This window comes from Plectropomus leopardus, chromosome 22 (assembly GCF_026936395.1).
Source record: "Plectropomus leopardus strain MGB_pleo_1.0 chromosome 22, ASM2693639v1, whole genome shotgun sequence".
In the NCBI taxonomy this organism is placed as follows: Eukaryota; Metazoa; Chordata; class Actinopteri; order Perciformes; family Serranidae; genus Plectropomus; species Plectropomus leopardus.
This window is the reverse complement of record NC_142197.1, coordinates 22674840-22693268: the sequence shown is the minus strand read 5'-3', so window position 1 is coordinate 22693268 and position 18429 is coordinate 22674840. Positions and strand designations below refer to the sequence as shown.

General features: G+C 39.3%; 1 protein-coding gene and 1 pseudogene across 3 annotated transcripts in view; one reads left to right on the top strand and one right to left on the bottom strand.

Moving 5' to 3' along the window:
* Positions 1 to 18429, bottom strand: part of LOC148185919 (uncharacterized) — a 101493-nt gene that overhangs the window by 25916 nt on the left and 57148 nt on the right. The window lies entirely within an intron of this gene.
* Positions 9538 to 12606, top strand: LOC148185920 (uncharacterized; annotated as a pseudogene). Its single transcript, XR_015775599.1, has 6 exons — positions 9538 to 9603; positions 10762 to 10801; positions 10885 to 11055; positions 11255 to 11478; positions 11590 to 11857; positions 11969 to 12606. The product of XR_015775599.1 is annotated as an uncharacterized LOC148185920 (transcript).

Here is an 18429-nt window from a genome sequence, read left to right as displayed (position 1 = left end):
CTGTGAATTGGAGAAACTGATATTCAGCAGGCTAATCTTTAACTGAACTTTCTATGATTTAGATTTGTTGACAATTGGCAAAATGAAAAATTTTGTCAGTCTTATTTTGTAATGAATGGGCATGTGATAACTTGTTGATTGTGTATTATATGCAAAGGAAAATGCAGAGTAACAGTATGAACATACAGGAGTTTTAATTAGTTCTTCAGTTCCTCTTTATCCCATGCTGCTTTCCTGAACTGCTGTTCCCAGCATGCTTTGTTTTTTCCAAAGGTGAGCTACAGAGGGAGAAAAGGGAGAAGGCTTGTGTCGTTTATCACATGCTGTGTTGATGTTACGAAGCTATATGCATTTTTAATATGGTTAATGAACGGAAAACAGCTATTTTTATTTATATAGCTTTAAACACACAATGTTCCAGTTAATAAAATGTATCATGTCATGTTTCATTGGTTCCTATGACGAGTCTTGATCAGAAGATTCTTCTTGACCTTTATTTTTCCCCATTTATTCTTATGTATGTATGTGGAACAAAATGATTATGCTTAATGACTGAATGATTATTATCATCCCAGAGGATGTTCTTTACTGTTATAATGGGTATTTCAGTGTTCCAGACGTTAACTGTAAGAAGAGGATGAGAAAAACAGCTGTCTCCAACCTTCTGTATTAAGCTGTTTGTCTCTCTGCCTGAGCAATCAGGTGTGTATTGTGCTTCAGAAATGAGATCACTCCACACAGAGAGCATCAACTGTGTGTTGAATATTCACTTTTAACAAAGGCGACAGAGTAGAAAGTAAAGGACTGTTTAGTTTCCTTCTGTGTACTGTTTAGAGGAGTAGAATGAGGTAAGTTGTAACACCTTTTAATGACTTGTGCAACACTGCAGTTATAAAGCTAAAAATATTTTATCTCCCTTTTGGCAGCTAAATGAATTTGAATGAGTTTGTACTTACACCTGGAATAAGTAATGCAGTATAATGTGTACATAACTTGCAGTGGGGGAAATAGGTGTTCAACATAAAAACAGTTTTTTCATTAAACATATTTCCAATGCAGCTACTTGCATGAAATGTAGACCAGGCATTAATATGAACCCACTAAAACTACAAAGATAAAACATTTCAAACCGTAAAAAAAAATGCATTAAAGTTGGAATAACACAAGAAAAAAGTATTGAACACACTAACTGAATTATATTTAATACTTTGAGGAGAAGCCTTTGCATTTCATCGATGCCTCTTGTTCAAAGACATCAGTATCTCACAGCGTTCAGATGAGTTTGGTCAATTTTTCCACTCATACAGGCTTTAAATCTAGAGGTTTCTAGTTTCCGCTGAATCTCAATCTTTTTCTTCTTCTACAAGCTTTAAGTCTTGTGATTGACTGGGTCATTCCAACACCTTTATTTTCTCATTCTGGAACCAAAAGACAGTCTTTGCACTACACTTTATTTTGTAACATTGTCCTGCTGTTAAGTCCACCTGCATCTTGCTCTCACTGTCCTGGTGGATGGCAACAGTTTTTTCTCAAAAATTTCCCGATTTATGGCTCCATCCATCTAACTTTGCTGGCACTATAAGAAGACAAAAAGCCCCATACCATGATGCTTCCACCTCTAAACTTCAACATAGGTTAGGTATTGTTAGAGCCATTTCTCCATGGTGCATCGTTATATATTTTTTAATTATCTCTAGCAAACTTCAAAGAACCTTTTTCGCAACAATAATACAACATGTCATTTTTGGAGCAGCCTTGTTGTGTGGCGACGTTTATCATGTGGCCGTAGCGTAGTTTGTTTATAGCCAAATGTGAGCTTTTTACTTCTGGCAATTGCATTTAGGCTTCAAAAATCCTAAAAGTTGCATTCATAGTGAAGACTATCTTGCCAAGCAAAACATGTGAGTATCATAAATGTTTGTTTGCCACAGTTTATTTTCTGCAATGATCCAAAGTCCAATGGAAAAATACCATAGGCTTTTTGACAAGAAAAAAAGGACGATGCACACAACATAAACATGTGGTAAGTATGGTTTCTCAGTGGTCTCATAAAAACTTTGACTTAGTACCACAGCCATTTCTTCTGGTTTCTGGAGGAATTGAGGTGTTACTACTGACCCTGTTCTCCCCTACATTTACCACATATAATAGACCTTTTCTGTTGCGTAATCTCAAGTCAATGCAACTGTTCCACTTGTTAAGGGATACAGTTTCCTTCTATAAGGACTGAACCAATTCACGTTAAGATGCATTTCTAAACCTCTGCTTTATTCATATAAGTTCATTTCATGGCCTATGCCAACTTCTCTTTGGCTGAAAGCCAATGAAGCTTCCATACCTCATCACAGTCTGCAGCAGAGGAGACACTATTCAGCATCAATTGTCAATTAACAAAGACTTCATAACAGGCTGCTCTTTTTCCTCTGTACAGTCTTTCTCTGCCACAGTACAGATAAGGAAAAAACAAACGCATAGCTGCAGAACAAAAGCATTGCTCTTTTTCTTCAGTGAGAGAGACAAAAGAGTTATTGACAGGCCCAGAAAAACGGTCGGGTTTGAACTGTTACACGGGGCCAAAAGGCTGCACACAGACTGAACACTGCAGGCAGGAAGCCTGTGGCAGCCATCTGCTTTTTTTCCACAAATTTATCTAATGTTGCAGCATTCGGAGGTAATGGAAGCCCCGCAGCGGCAGTGTCCGTGAAAAGGGACAGACTCCTGGGAAGGAATACACGACAACCTTGTTCTGAGCAATTTGTCTCCATTAAAAAAAAAAGAAAACGCCTCAATAGGAGGCTCGGCAAATAAATCAAAACCTGATCGAACATCCTTCATGCCAGACGCCCACGTGCGTTTTGTCATTCCCTGCAGCCATTTAATAAAACAAAGGCTTCTTCTGCAACCTTTGAGTGTTGCAATTTCCATGGCAACCACATGTACCATTGGCCAAAAGGTTTCTAAATGCAGCCCCGGATTTTATCGAGGGTCAGAATGAAGTGTTGCTGAGTAGGCCACGCATGTAAATGAAATATGCTTAATATTTCAAAATCAGATTAGATGAAATCCGAAGAAATACTGGGCCATGGAAGCAAAGCACAATAAGATTTAATATTCTAGTACTTAGTTCAGTCTACTCACAGTGCTGAGAATTTTACTTCAAAATAGCCTGAAGAATTGTAAGTCTTTTAACAAGCTGCATGTTAATGGTTATCCTTATTTTTCAAAATAAAGTCACTTCAACTCAATGTCTGCGTGCACATTTATGAAATGAATAATCTTTTTTGTTTTTAATAAGTGTGGGTGAAAAAATACATCAAGTAGCCCAAGCGTGTTTGACTGGCATGATGCGTATTGCTTTTGAAAATATCTCTTATCATACAAAGTTTCCAGAAGCATATAATCCAATTATTTTGCCTGGTCTACTGTTAAAAAGTAAGCAAAAATTGCAATATATCTGAAAATTGAATTGTGCAATGCTTAAAAATTGTCATACATATCTAATCGGCACCCACGTACTGTGATTGCATCAAATAGTGAAATAAGCTATTGTCTCAACCCTATTTGCTAATCTCAGTCATATTTTCATATTTCCATGGAGCCTTAAAGAAGTCCTCAACTATAGAAATAACTTACGGTAAATGAAAAATGTCTCCGCATAAGAATGTTTTGAGACAGACACGAGAACACTGTTGGCTGTTAAGAGGCCCAGTGACTATGATGGCTCACAAGTCATTTCCCAAAGCAACTGTCTCATGCATGAGTAATTTTACTGTCAGACTCATTACCATATTTATCTGCAAGTAAAGAAAAAAAAAGTCAGATAAAAACATAATGATCCGATGTGAAGAAAATCTGTTACACAGCCAGATTGAATTACTATGGATTAGTAGATTGCTGTATTTACGCAAACATGAATGTAGTCTCATAGTGGCAGGCTGAGATCAATATTTGGGGAATAGAAATGCTTTTTATAAACTGATTATATCCAACAGAGTCCGCTGAGAGCATAAGTGCAGGGACAAAGATCACCCTTCTGTAAACTTATTATTCCTGTCAGTCTGTGAGGACATAGGATTCACTGACCACAGATGAAAAATGACATTTAGAAACGCAAAGCATTACCTCATCCTTCTATGTATAATGTAGACCATCTGGTCTACAGTTTGGGTTTGCAATTGAGCTAACAAGCTCAATCACATACCCAAACTTTGTTCACACAGATTATTAGAGTTAAATTTGTACCATCTAATGCTATTTTAGAACTGCTACAGACCAGTTTGTACTGTGTCAAAAGGAGGTTTAATCAAAATTGTACGGTGTAACAGCAATGTTCTTAAGGAAGTGCAGTTGAGAGCAGTCTTTTAAGATCATCCGCATCAATTTCCAGGCGTGGTCAACCCAACTTCCCCACAGTGGCAGTTACAATGTCTGACACATAAGTCAATACATTTACATGATGTATCATTTACATGATACATGAAATGATATATGTAAACATGTTAGTCCAACTGAAATCATTCAAAGTCGAATTTCTTGGACTAACACACCTCGATAATGTGGTTGAGGGCTGATTTTCTCTTTCATGTATACGCCTAAAATGAACCTGAACTGGCCTAGGCCAGACAAGTTATCCATGTTTTCACTGTTTTAAGTGCAGCTCGTTTGCCACTTGATAAAGTTTTTGGTATGTGATGTAACAGGTCAACCAGAAGAAGGTCCAATAGCACCTAGCTGAAAGGGGGCATATCGTTACCTACACTGGCTAAGTCGGATATTATTCTGTCAATAAATGGATTCTCCCCCCAGGGTTGTATACTGGGACAAGGACAGAAGTCCAATTAAGTGGCCTAATCGAGGAATGACAGTAGCTTGATTTAACTGCGAATGTAAATGTACTGACTGCTTTAAATGTTGTGACTTAGCTTTTTTGACACGATGATTACATGGCTTAGCAAAACAAATGCAAAAAAAACCTGTTCATAACAGTGGCTCAGATATTGATTTTGAACTGAGCACAGGAGGCTTGATATGGACATGGGGGCTATATCCACTGATGATAAAGCCGTCTCATATCATGAAATAAAAGCATCAAACCCACGTATTACTTCTCATTTCCCGGCAGAGTCAGGGCCCAAGGACACAATTAAGAGAGGACAGAAAAGGACCTGTCGCTGTGTTGCACATGAATTTGAATGAGCAGTGAGAGCTTCAACTAACAAAGATGACTTTACCCTTTTGCCAGACACAAGGAACTGACTTTGTATTCTCTTTGAGGAAATAATAGGGAATAATGTGCCTTGGTTGGGAGATTCTTTGATTATGTGAGGCAGTCTGTGAAGTGTGCTGTGAAGTGCAGCCAGATGCTCTCTGGGAGAAGTCTACTGAAGTCTGGGCCCCCAGCCCCTGGTAGCATTATTTAAAGCGAATAAAACAAACAGCATTCGATATCTGATTCTTTTGAAAGTCTAATTTTACTTCCTTGATGGAATGTGCAGCCACATATTCAGTCTGTTTGGTCTTTGGTTTGTAGTCCGCAGAGAGGAGCAGTCAGTATTAAACATCGATAGCTGGCAGTTTCCCCCTGTAACCAGGAAGCAAAGAATTTCACTACAAACTGCAGAGCGTACAGCACTTCAGCCATATCTGACCACAGACCGACCAGGGGTTGAATAAAACATGTAGTCTGAGAATGCAGCCCAAAGAAATTTTCTTCCATTTTTAGCTGTGCAAAAGAGTTTTACCTGTACGGATAAAGTGTCAAATGAAAGGGGAGAAGAGACTTCACATTCCAATAAAGGACTGGAGAAAAAAATATATATTAATGGCAAATTGCTGTAGTGGGGACACACAGTAAACAATGCTGTACTGATTAGTCACCTGTATACAGTTTTCATCTATGCCACATAAGGCATACAATTTCACAAGAGCAATAAAACTAGTATACAGCCATGCTAGCAGCTCTGTGGTGCTGTACCAAGTGGCAAAGTCCGGGGCTGGAAAATTAAGCCAACGCAAAGTGCCCAAAACTGCAGTTCTTTGAATGGCCACTAGAGGCTGGATCCACGAGCGAGTAAATGCCCCATAGAACCCCATGTCAGAAACAGATAGATACAACCACAGCATTGGTTGGGTAAGGTAGGTAGATCAGGTAATGTTACCATGGCAAAAACACAAATTCATAGAGTATAGGCATTAGCATTATCAAATAGCTGTATAGCATCCAAATATGGTCACAGCCAAAATGCCAAACTTGAGGCTTCAAAACAGGAGTTCACAAACCAGTAAATTACATTTTGATGGAAACATCCATGATAGGCTGTACTTAGGTACAGGAATGCTTTGAGCTACGTGCTAACTGCAGTATGCAACCATGCTGATGTTAAGCTGTTTTAATGTTTGTCAGCTTTGTCAGGGTTTTTGTCATTAGTTTCACATGTACTTCTTCATAAACCAAAGTGTTAAACAGATTAACATTTTCACCTGGTGGTGGTGACTGGATAATTGTCAGGAATGCCATTATAATACATATAATTCATCCTGACCAGAACATGACTGTGTGTTCCATAAATCCATGGTATTCAATCCGATAATTGTGAAGACACAGCATTTCAGTTTGGACTGAAATGGATTGACTGACTGACAGCCACATGTAAAGCTAGCGTTCATATTAAACAAATTAGTCTCAACATATGTACAAGAGTAGTGGCTCTCATATGTTGTTGACCGCACATAAAAATGATGCCCATTCAAACAAATCTATCATCAGTGTGCTCATGTTTCAGACAGCTTTTTTGTGATGTAGGCTACAACAACTTCAGCTTGATCAACTTGAGCCTGGTCAACCACTTATGCATTCAGGGACCTTGGTGAAGGAAAGAAGATGTGGAGAACTTTTGGAGTAAACAAACCCGCTCAATATACACTCCAGAGGCTGTGAGTAACAGAATGAAGCTGACTAACGTATACTGACAGAACAGTAGTGAGTTTCACTGGGGCTCAACCTGTTGAAGACATTCAATGTTTGCAACAGACTTAGCTCCTTTCCTGCACCTTCTAGAGGAAAAAAGTCACCACCAAATGTTTGTTGTTTGTTATGATTCCATGCTTTTCCTGTGTCTTTTTTGTAAAGAAAGGAATTCTCTTATTTTGTAAGGTTGGACAGATGTGTTGCTTTAGAGTGAATGTTATGTGCTTCCCCTGACAGTGACGGTGATTCTCACTATGAAGGCATCAAATACCAACACTTTTGCATTGCTTTCGACGTAAGATCCCATCGCCTACAGCCACCTTTCATGTCAGCATTCAATGCCACTCAAGGTTATCGTCCACGTGAAAGGCCTACGCCATTGGACACTGTTAGGTTGAAATGTTGCGGATAAAGGCATAATATAAGGAGCACAAAGGTCCCTATAGGGTGGGCAGGAGGGGCAGTGGATGGATCCAACAAACCCTGGACTTTCAAGCATGTCCGGTGTTTGCTTCCCATCTGACTGTGATGTTTTTTTTCTACACCTTACCATGTTCCCCTTTTGCCTAATCCTAACCATCCATAGCAGCATGTGCATTTGTTGACATCTTGGTGTTGGTTAACATGTGCTTTTGTTGTCTTAACATAACTACATGCAGCGCAATGCAACCACATACTTGTGGTGACATCAGAGTAGCTGTGTCCCCAGACATCAAAAGGAGAGGCAGAAGGATACCTGGAGTGTAATATGCATAAGTAGTCCTCTGCAAAGTGGCAAAACTCTCCTCAAATCACAAGCTTGAGTTCACACAGTGAGATCTGAATAAATGTAGCTTGCCAATCAGAATGTGCCTACCTAAATACATGCACGGAGGAGGATTCCATCCGTATCTTAAGTGTACCGCTTAAGAGTGACATGGCCCCTAGGTAGAGGGCTCTGCCTATGCTAAAAGAAGTAAGGTTACAATATCGTAACCTGCATTCTATATCATACAAGCTCCGCCCTCTCTTGGACTCTATCGGTACAGTGGTTGAAGCTCAATGAAGGAATGCCCTGTTGCAACATAACATCAACATTGCAACACTGATCCTGACCAGCTAGAGATTAGTCGACATAGTCCACCCACTTCTTTACAACTTAGGGCGCTGTAACTGATGTAATCTGCCGTCACTGAAGAGAGAAAGGATGTCTGACGACAGTGAGCCTCCTCCCAATACACTGTGGGCTCTGCAAGTATTCAGGTAGGCACACCCTGATTGGCCCCTTAGCATGTGAACATGTGCTCTTGACTGGAAGAGTATTACCTTAAGAGCCCAGTAGAGGGCAGAGCCCATGTGAGCTAGAACATAAAAGCTTTGACTGTGGCTCAAGTCCAACTCATCACCTGCAGGGAGCTGTATTGCTTGTTTCATTGTAAACGAGTGTGTTGAGGTGACTAAATGAAAGAACTCCTCTCCACCGCTCTTTCTGCAACATGGCAGCATGTTAGGAAATCAGTAGTGGAAATCCAATCTTAGATCCACTGCTGTTCTCTGTTGTGTTTGCTCTGCCGTCTTTCAAAGTGTCTGCATGTAAACCACAGTACTCTGACCATTTTACAATTCCACACCACCTGTTGATGAAGCAGCATAGAGCTCTCCTGGTGGTTGTTTGAATTGTTTTACTCTTCTCCCCTAAACCTTTTCATGTTCTCGTTTTTCTCCTTTTTATTGTTCTGCTCGCTTGCTTTGACTTTGTGTTTTCTTATGTACCTGACAGTCCTGACAGCTTTAGATGTTTTTAATCTCTTCTATACTGACTAGAAAAAAGAGTTTTTCAATTGTGTGCTAAGCAGTACATTGCAATCATTGAAGCACACAAGTCATGTTTACAAGGAATGAGACATGCAAAATAATTTAAGGAGAGCAGTTAAGGACTAAATGTTCCAATGTGAAACTTCACTGACTGATTAGAAAAAGATGAGTAAAGCTTTTTTATTGCTTATTTATTACTTATGTTCCTTAGTGTATATTGTGTGTACAAAAGGAGAAGTTGTGCAGTTAAGGGAGTGTTACAAAAATCATGCAAGGAAACTGCAATTTGGGTGTCAAGGATGACCACATTTTTACCCCCATGATGCACATCTGCTGAAACCAGGACGAGTGCTCCTTTATGTTATCTGCTGTTTTTGTCATTTCATTTGGCAAAACACACACCCACACAGGCTTCTTCACAGTCACACAAAGCATGCAAGCTTGTTCAGGCAGTCACTCCCCACTCCCTGCAGCTTGGTGTTTCCTCGTGGGATGTAACCAAAATGCCAAAAACCATCAAAGCATATTCTCTACCAAAAAATCATCTGCAGAATGGTTGGAATTACAATTCTGTGATCATCTATTTAAAGATCTCTGAAAAGATGATCAGTCACTAATTTCAACAATGCACAATGCAGTCTTGTTCATCAAACAAGGTAAATGGTTGATGCAGTTAACTGTAGAAAATGTGATGGAATGCATTAAAATACAGTGCACACAACTGGGGGGAACAAGCGTTAATGCCACTGCTCTTTCAGTGATTACCAATTGCAACGATGTATGATGCAACAGCATTGCTTTGGGAAGATGGTGGCCACCCTCAAACCCCGAGCCCTCAGAAAGTAAATTTTACATAGTGGCCAAGAGTGGTATTACAACTTCCGTGTCTGTCATGTGATGCCATGAGGGACAGAAAGATTTTTTCCAAATGACTTTGGGAAAGAGACATCTGTAAATCAGTGGAAATGTTTTGCGAGCATAAAAATCGCCTCAGAACGGATCATTTTACTATGAAGATATAATGAATTTAGTTTGATAACATTTGGAAAGTCTAAAAGACCCGCAAGGTTCAATTACTTGATCGCCATTTAAGCTAACAGCTGGCCAGATGTTTGTTGGCAATTAAATGAAAGACAAAACGTTTACATCATAAACCATTAAATATTCACCCTATTTAAAAAAATAGCATTTTTAAATGTGGTGCTAAAGCTCACTGAGTCAGTGGAGCGCTGGACTAAAAAGACAGGCCTCTTGTATTTCATATTATTGTGCTTTTTTTTTTCTTATACTTGCTCGGTCATTGCAACACTGTACAATTAACTGTTTAGCAGCTCAGCATGTATTTATGTTCCCGTGCTATTTGTGCACGTGTGTGGGTAAGAGAGACACTGAGTCCAAGGGGCCCACACTGAAGGAGATGGGAGATAGCGGCCGCCAAAGTCTCCTTAATTAATGGGAAATACTGGTTGATAGGGTTAATAAATAAAATCAGATAAAATCATAAAATAGAAATAAAATAAATAAAATAGAAATAAAATAAATAAAATAGAAATAAATAAAATAGATAAAATCATTTCTGCCTTTAGTTGAAATGGTGGGAAGACTTGATCTCCTTCCTGCTTGGATGTGTGCTTCTCTGCTGCCACCATTAGCACATTCTTACCCTTTGAATACAGATTGTGACTTAACAACCAGTTTATTAAAATATACTGTATATTTATAATGTGGCTGTATGTGTTTTTCAGCTGCTAATATCAGCACAGACATGCTCCCAAGTCTTTCTAAGGAGGACTTGCGTGATCTCTTTCCAGGGCCTGAGCACTTTTTAAGAAGGAGAGCCATTTGGAAGATGACACATGGAGAAAATCAGGTGATATTACGTTTTAACATTGTGGAGATTTGATCATGCCGTGATTCATAATTTCAGTGAGGCATTGCCTTTATGGTAGTTGTGTCTAATGCACTGCTATTGACTTATGATAAATGCTTATCTTTTTCAGGGTGAGGATTCAGACCAACCAGGCACCTCGTCTGGGACTTGTGAGCTTGCCAGCTCCCACTACCCCGCTACCTCAACCCCTTTGCCCACGCCTTCTTCCTCCCCCACTTCTCTGTGACACCAGCTAAAAAGAAGCAGGGAGCAACTCCTTCGAGAAAGAGGCGACGGGGCATTAGCTTTGAGAGTAGCAGCAGCCTGGAGTCATCCGTTGATGACACTGAGTCCAATGCTTCCACCATAATCTTGGAAAGATCACCGCAAGCAAGCAGTTCCCCAGAGGATGAACAGTTGGATGGTAAGAGCACATATTGAGATTGTGTTTTGGTGTTAAAACTCCTAGTAGTATTGACAAGGGGGGATGCGCTAATTTAGTTTTATATTTTTTTAAAAATAACCTCATTAATTATTATTTCATTATACTTTGGGTATTTGTTTTTGTTATATATCTTAAAACTGTAATGGTAGAAACAGTGATAGTAAATTAATTTCAACAGAAGGACCTGAAACTACTGACAGCCCACAGAACCAGGCTAGACACTACAAAGTTCTGCAGGAGCTATACAAATCCAAGCCCAGACCCAACAAGAAGGATGTTGCCCAGCTCTTGGACCTTGAATACCAAGCAAGACGGGCTTACATTGACTCGGATGTTATGAAAGAGCAGGATAGACCTACCAAAATTCTTCAAGCATATCCCTGCTTCAGAGAGGTGGATCATGTAAGCAAATCAAATCATTTTAAGTTTATGTTTGATAAGATTGTAGTAGTAAAACATTAATATTGATATTTTATTTTTTAAAGATATTTTCTTCATGTCTTTTTGTGGCAGATCATGGATGAACTGCAGAGGATTCTCACTCAAGGAAAGTCCCACTTGGTACCTGAGCTGAAGGACCGCTGGGGGGCCTTTTGTGAAAAGGCCCAGTTTTATGGGGTCTTCAAAAAAGTCATGAGGCCTCCATCGTCTGTGTACTGTGTTTTTCACAGTAAAGCAAACCATTGCCATGATGAAGGCTTTACCGGACCTGTTTCCATCGCCCGTTGCTCCACCCAAGAAGTTGGGGCATGCAAGTGAGGGTATGCTTCACATCCTTGAGGTAAGAAATTCATGCATGTATGACAGTGTACAGTTTTTCTTGTGTTCCATTACTTGACCACAGTCTCTCAACAATGAATTGTGTGTGATTGTTTTTCTTTTTGTGTTTCAGTCTGCCGAAGACCCCAACACCTTCCTCCAGGGAAGACCACTGCTCAGCCAGTCATCATTGTGTGTGAGACCAACTGCATCCTGGCCATTGGCACAATGCCTGTATTCATCTTCCCAAAAGAGGACATCCCTAACAGCGTGATGTACATAATGGCATGCTACCCGAAAGGCATAGCCACAGTCCTCTCTGTGGTGCAAACAGAGTTCTTAATGGACACCATACATGACAGAGACATGACATCCTCATATAAGAAAGCTATGGCTGAGTGGAAAAGATTCATCACAGAGTAGTACATAAATATCAAAGCTGATGTCTGGTTCCATTAATGTTTGCCTTGAGTAATACAGTTTGTTGAGGTCACTGGCACTGTATCAGATATTTATATATTGTTATGTATGTTATTATACCTGTCAGTTTAGGCTCCACCCACACTCTCACCACCTCATATCATCACACACACACACACACACACACACACACACACGGTCTGTTTTGCACTAGTTATAATTTCTGTTGGGTGATTTTAAGCAGGAAATAATTTGTTGCCTGTTCTTACCTGTCCGGCTGATATGCAGCTGCATGCACACTACTTTGTGTGAGTGTATATACTGTATATCTGTGTGAGTATGAGTGTATTCAAGTGTCACTTTTGCCTTTTAGCCTTGAGGCTGTCATGTTTGTTGTACTCATGTGCACGTTAAATATAATAAACATTTCATTTAACCAGGTCTGTGCCATTTCCTCTTCTAGTACTGTTAGGATCACTGATTATTTAAGCATTAATTCCATGGCTTGTGCCTTATTTCAAGAATTGTAAGAAAAACAACATATGAGAAAAATGTGTTTAGCTGTATCAAGAAAAGTACACTAATTTATAGTATGACTTTGCTGGTTTCAAGAAATATAATGCCTAGTGCATGTCATTATATCAAGATTATGGTTCTAGCATTTACTTAATTTAAGAATATTTTTCAACATATTGAGAAAATAGGTCAGGTGTATTTCATTAGAATCCAGAAAAATGCACTTGTTATTAGTTAAAATACACTAATTCTAAGGTATTTTTGGGTTCATTGACGTTAGATATTTTTACTTGTTTTGGGAAGTCTTGACAAGCAAAATTTTCTTCTTCCATTGGCAGATAATTTTGCTATTTTTAAGCAAAATAGACCTAATTTTTGTACTTTTTTTTCTTGCTTTTGAAAGCTGGCTTTTTGCAGTGCAGATAATTTTCAGTTAATGGGTTTTGGTCTATCTTAACCAAAATCAACAAAACTGACATCCCTCGCCATAATGTTCAATTTTTTCACTCTTCCCACACCATTTCCTCACTCAGCTATCATAAGTTGTAACAAGTGTTATAACAATACAAATAATAGCCTATATTGTCTAGAAAAGATTTTTGTTATAATGTGATAAGTATCATATGTGAAAGTATCTTGTTACATAATACAAATATCTTGTTTTAATGTTAAAAAATAAACTTTTCATGGTACAGAACTATACTGACTAATTTTTAATTTTTCATCAGCAATGTGCTTGTGTCTTGTTTGTTTTGTCTGTACAAAAAGTAAAATGTGAAAACAAGTTCCAGTTTTTTTCAGAAATTTTCCAAGATCCTTAAATGTAAGTTTCCTAATGCTCTGTGGCTAAATATGCTAAAGTGGAAAAATGCTTTTTTTCCCTTAAACTTCCATTCATCAACCAATAAACTTGTAAATTCCCAGACAAAAGGGAGCTTTTATGACAACCACTGTGAACATGAATAAAACACCAGTGAATCAGAATATAGACTGAGTGACAGCAACATCTGTCCACCACATCTGCTAGAAGACTGTATGAAGGACACAGTGTGATTGACAAATACCAGATGCTCTGTTGTTACAGTAGCATCATTATATTTCAACCAGTGTAGCTGTTAAAATGTCCAGCTGCCTGAGCTCTTAACACTCAATATGGCTGCCAAAAAAAGCCTCACCTGACAGCCCTGCTTTTTGCCTCTATCAGTTTAGGCTCTAATTATTGCTGTGCAAGTTAACGTACTGAATGTTTCCATTACCTTGTCAGGCTGTTTTGACAGGTGCCTTGCTTCCCAGTGTGGTAGAGAGCTGTGTTGCTGGCACATGAACGAATGTAGTGGTGTGGAACTATTGACATTACGTGGGATTTGTAGATGGTGTGTTATTTCCCCAGAGGCGCTCGCACAGAGGCAGAGGCTCGTTTTCTCTGCAGCAAACACAAGCGCTGTGATTGAAGGTCTTTTGACATCACCAATACCTCCTGACATGTGCTGGGCACGCTCTGCTGCAATTCATAGACTGGCCCATAACCTCACAAGGATGGAGAGAGAGCGAGTGTGTGTGTGAGAGAGAGAGAGAGACGGCAGGAGGAAAAGAGCAAGAACAATAATGATTTTTTTTTTGCATCTTTAATCAAACCCCCTGCATGAAAAGCAGTCTGGGAAGCTAAAATGTACCACATCACTGTCTAAAGTTCTAAACATTTGAAGTTCTTCTCTTTCATGCAAAGAGAATATTTGATTTCCAAACAGTCAGCTGGTAATGGGGGAATAGTCTGCTGCTGCTCTCAGGGTAACAAGAGCTTTCTCTTACAAGGAGGAGAAGCCTAACTACTTTTTTTTTCCCCAAAATGCTATTGCTCACTATGTTGTTGTTTTGGGGCGTTGAGTTCCCTTCCTTTTTGGCCCTTGTGTATTGCTGCTTAAAAAGAAACAGAAAATGATCCTTCAGACAGCAAACAAAACTGAAATGGATTTTAATGATCCATGAGGCTCCCAGTATGAATACTGTAGAATATCATCGGGATGTTATCAGTTTGAAGTTCAAAATGTCAGATGATGTATTGACTATTTGTATATCAATTACTCACAGTCAGTAAATTTTCATGCACAGTTTAGTCGAGCTACAGTCATATCTCCATTAGGCTTTTTAATTGGACTATCCACTACTCTCCAGCAAGTGGAGGTATGCGCCCTCTTAGCGGGTTGCAGTAAACCTACATTATTTATACAGTCTATGATATAGACAGAATCACAATTTCAACTATTTACAATAACCTCAGGATAGAAAACTGCAACATCTCCAACATACAGTATATTAAACAGTGCTGCTGCCTCAAGTAGATTTTCTATTTTTGGAGCTGGACTATTCATTAGGAGTACTATTGATTCATCATTGCACCCCACTCTTGGAGCCTACTTTGGGCACAGCCAGAAAAGAAAAACGTCAGGCACAATGCAAGTGAAACTTAACCATTAGCTCTGCTGGGTCTAAAAGTTTGCTTTCACTCACAAACAGCTGCTCCTCTCATCCACTGATCTAATCTGATTAGCTCTGAGCAAATCAGTTATCCACCCTGTGACTCACAAACTGCTGCTGAGAGAAAAACAAACTCATAAAGAGTGTGTGCATGTGCTGCATTCATGGAGTGTCAAAAGCTTCCAAATTAGAGAGTGGGGGCACAGAATAATTCAAAGGGACACGCATTTAAAAGGGAAAAAAAAGGCACAGATTTACGGTATTTTACAACACTGTACTTGTCAATGCTTTCGTTGTATATGCAAATCTTAAAAGAAGAGGCTGTTCCATTGTGGATGTCTGATTTCATGCAAATAGGACTATCCATCCTTACCAAAATGCAACGGAACAGTTGAAGACTGGGATGCAGTAGTTGGTCCTCTAATGTATTTGTGCATCACAGAATAAAAGTGCAATGTCGGCATTGTGCTTTTTTTTTTTAACTTCACGAAAAGCACACACATACTACACATTTGTATGCACACTTGAAGCCAGTGGGAGATGGAAGTCAGGCGTGCTATAAATGCGATCCATTATTTATAATGTATCTGAGAGATGTGGCAGGGAGGAAAGAGAGCTGTATTTTATGGTCAGCATGTGGAATCTATTCTCACATTGTAGAATCACAAAAAGCAGCACAATCCCACTCATCTCTAACCAGAGAGAGACACTAGAAATCCATTTCTTAAGAGCGAGCGTGTTCTGGCTTTACAAGTGCCAGCCCAGTCCATTACCAAGTCTCTCAGTGTCTAAGTTTATGGCAGAGGGAGAGACAGGGGGAGCATCTTATTGGCATCATAAAACACCATCACTGTCACATTGATCCAGTTTTATCCACTGGCTGACTGGTCTGGGCACCAGCAGCCTCCATCAATCAGAGACGGGGAGCTTCAGAGAGGTCGTCACCACCCCAGAAAAGACACATTCAAATGTTTTCATCTCTATTTGCCAAGTTTACAGACTGGGGCTTTTGGCAGCAGATGCTCACAGAGAATTAGCCTAATATTTATTTATCCACCAAAAGTAAGCTGATAATGTATGCTCTTTTTTCAGCTTTGCTTCTACAGCTGGTAGCCGCGCGCACACACACACACACACACACACACACACACACACACACACACACACATACACACATACACACACACAGCTCCATTGGTGCAGTTTGAGTTTAACTGTCTTGCTCAAGAGCTTCCTTTTTTCACGCCTGCTGCAGGGAGTCAAGCCACTTTTCAAACCTTTGTGCCATTTACTGCTCGTAACCTTTATTTAAACTGCACCTTGTTTCCTGCTTTGTTGCAGTGTTACAGTGCCTACCTCTCGCTTTGCTAGTGCCGGAAGGGCAATGACAAGTGGTAGAAAAAGTAAAAAAAAAAAAAACTTTCACACTCCCCAAGAGGCAGAAAAGATTTTCAACCAAAGTTCAGCGGTAGCATGTGGAGATAATTTTTCTTACAATTTCCTGCAGTCCAGAGCAAAAGCTTCCATCTACTCCTCAATGCTGTGTGATTCCATAAATCAACATACTCTCTGCATCTCAATTTCCTTCTCACAGTCTAAAACTACCTTTTCTTTTGCTCTAGTCCCTTCAGCAAAGGACATAATTAAGCCAAGAACTAGCTTAATGTCTAAGGCTGAAAGCATACTTCAGTAACATCTTCAATCCAAAAGAAATATAAGAGAGGTTGTAGTATTATTAGATTATTATACATAAGTAATGAAGATTTCACACTGTGAAAGTGTTATAAGGCACTTTAAAATATGATTCTGTGGTCTTTATGATGATTCATATCAAAATTATAATTTTAAAGGTATACGATGAAGTAGGCCTGGATGGTATATAATCATACCTTCATGGGGTTACAGTATCATAAGATAATTATATATAAGTTATGGAGATCTCACGCTGTGTTTTAAAGCCCTTTAAATGTGATTCTGTAGTTCCTGTGATCATTCGTATCAAAATTATGATATTAAAGGTATAGTATAAAGTAGGCTTGGATGGTATGTAATATTTCGTAACGTTATACCTTCCTGAAATTTCACCAGAGTATACAGTTTATGATGGTATAAGTCTGCGGTGCTAACAATTCTCTCCCTGCTGACGGTGTGCGTTACTTACTTTTAGCTTTTCAGACTAAAAAATGAATAATAGAAACTCTCAGAATGTTAAGAAAAGTAATATTCTCACACCTATTTTCCTTGTTAAACAGAGAAATATAACCGTACACTTTTTAAATTTAACTTTCTTTCACGGAAGACTGACAAGACTTAACTGCCTAATTCATTCACCACAAACACACTTCAATCAAACTCGACAGAAGTAAAATATAACTCATCCAAATCATCTTGGTTGCTCTGCACTAGTAATCTAGTTAGTAAGTACACTGTTCCAACATTCACCAGCTCTGGTTTGGTCCAAATAAATCCTTAATTCGCCAAGTAAGATGTCAAAAAGATGCTGTAATTCCCCTCGGTCTCTCTCTGCTGTTAATGGCCGCGGGCTGTTTATGGTCCTGTAACTTCTCCCTGCAACACTGGGTGTCACAGTGTCTTTCAGCTCAGCTGCCTGTTCCACCAGTAGAGACCGGAGACTGAGCTCTGGTGGTGCGTGCTGTGTACTACATGCAATGACTTTAATAGAGAGAGGACAGTCTGTATTTATGATGGTGCTGAAGAACAGACCTTCAAGATTTCTAAATACTCTGGTATACTATGATGTCATGATACTGCCCAAGCCTATTATGAAGGAATTATTGTTTACTGTTTGTAATTACAACAGTTAAACTTGGCTCCTCCTCCCTCCCCTGCTTGTACGTACACTGTCCAAAAGAAAAACTGCGCAGCGCTCTTGAAACGGATGCTGCACCTTTTACAACGTAGGTTTATATACCACCAGAAAACATAACAACATTACAACATAACATTACAAGGTCAAAAATTGCCATCCACCATTGCTTTGGTGGATGAGTCCCACCCTGTGTTTTTGTTGCCAAAACCTTACCACCTGGTTTTGTTGCCTAACGACGTGTTACAATGCATTTCAGCTGTGTAGCACATAGACACACTTAAAGGTGCCCTGTGTGTTGCTGCCGGACACCCAGGGGCAGCATAAATCATCAATATTTGTCAACCTGGGAATGA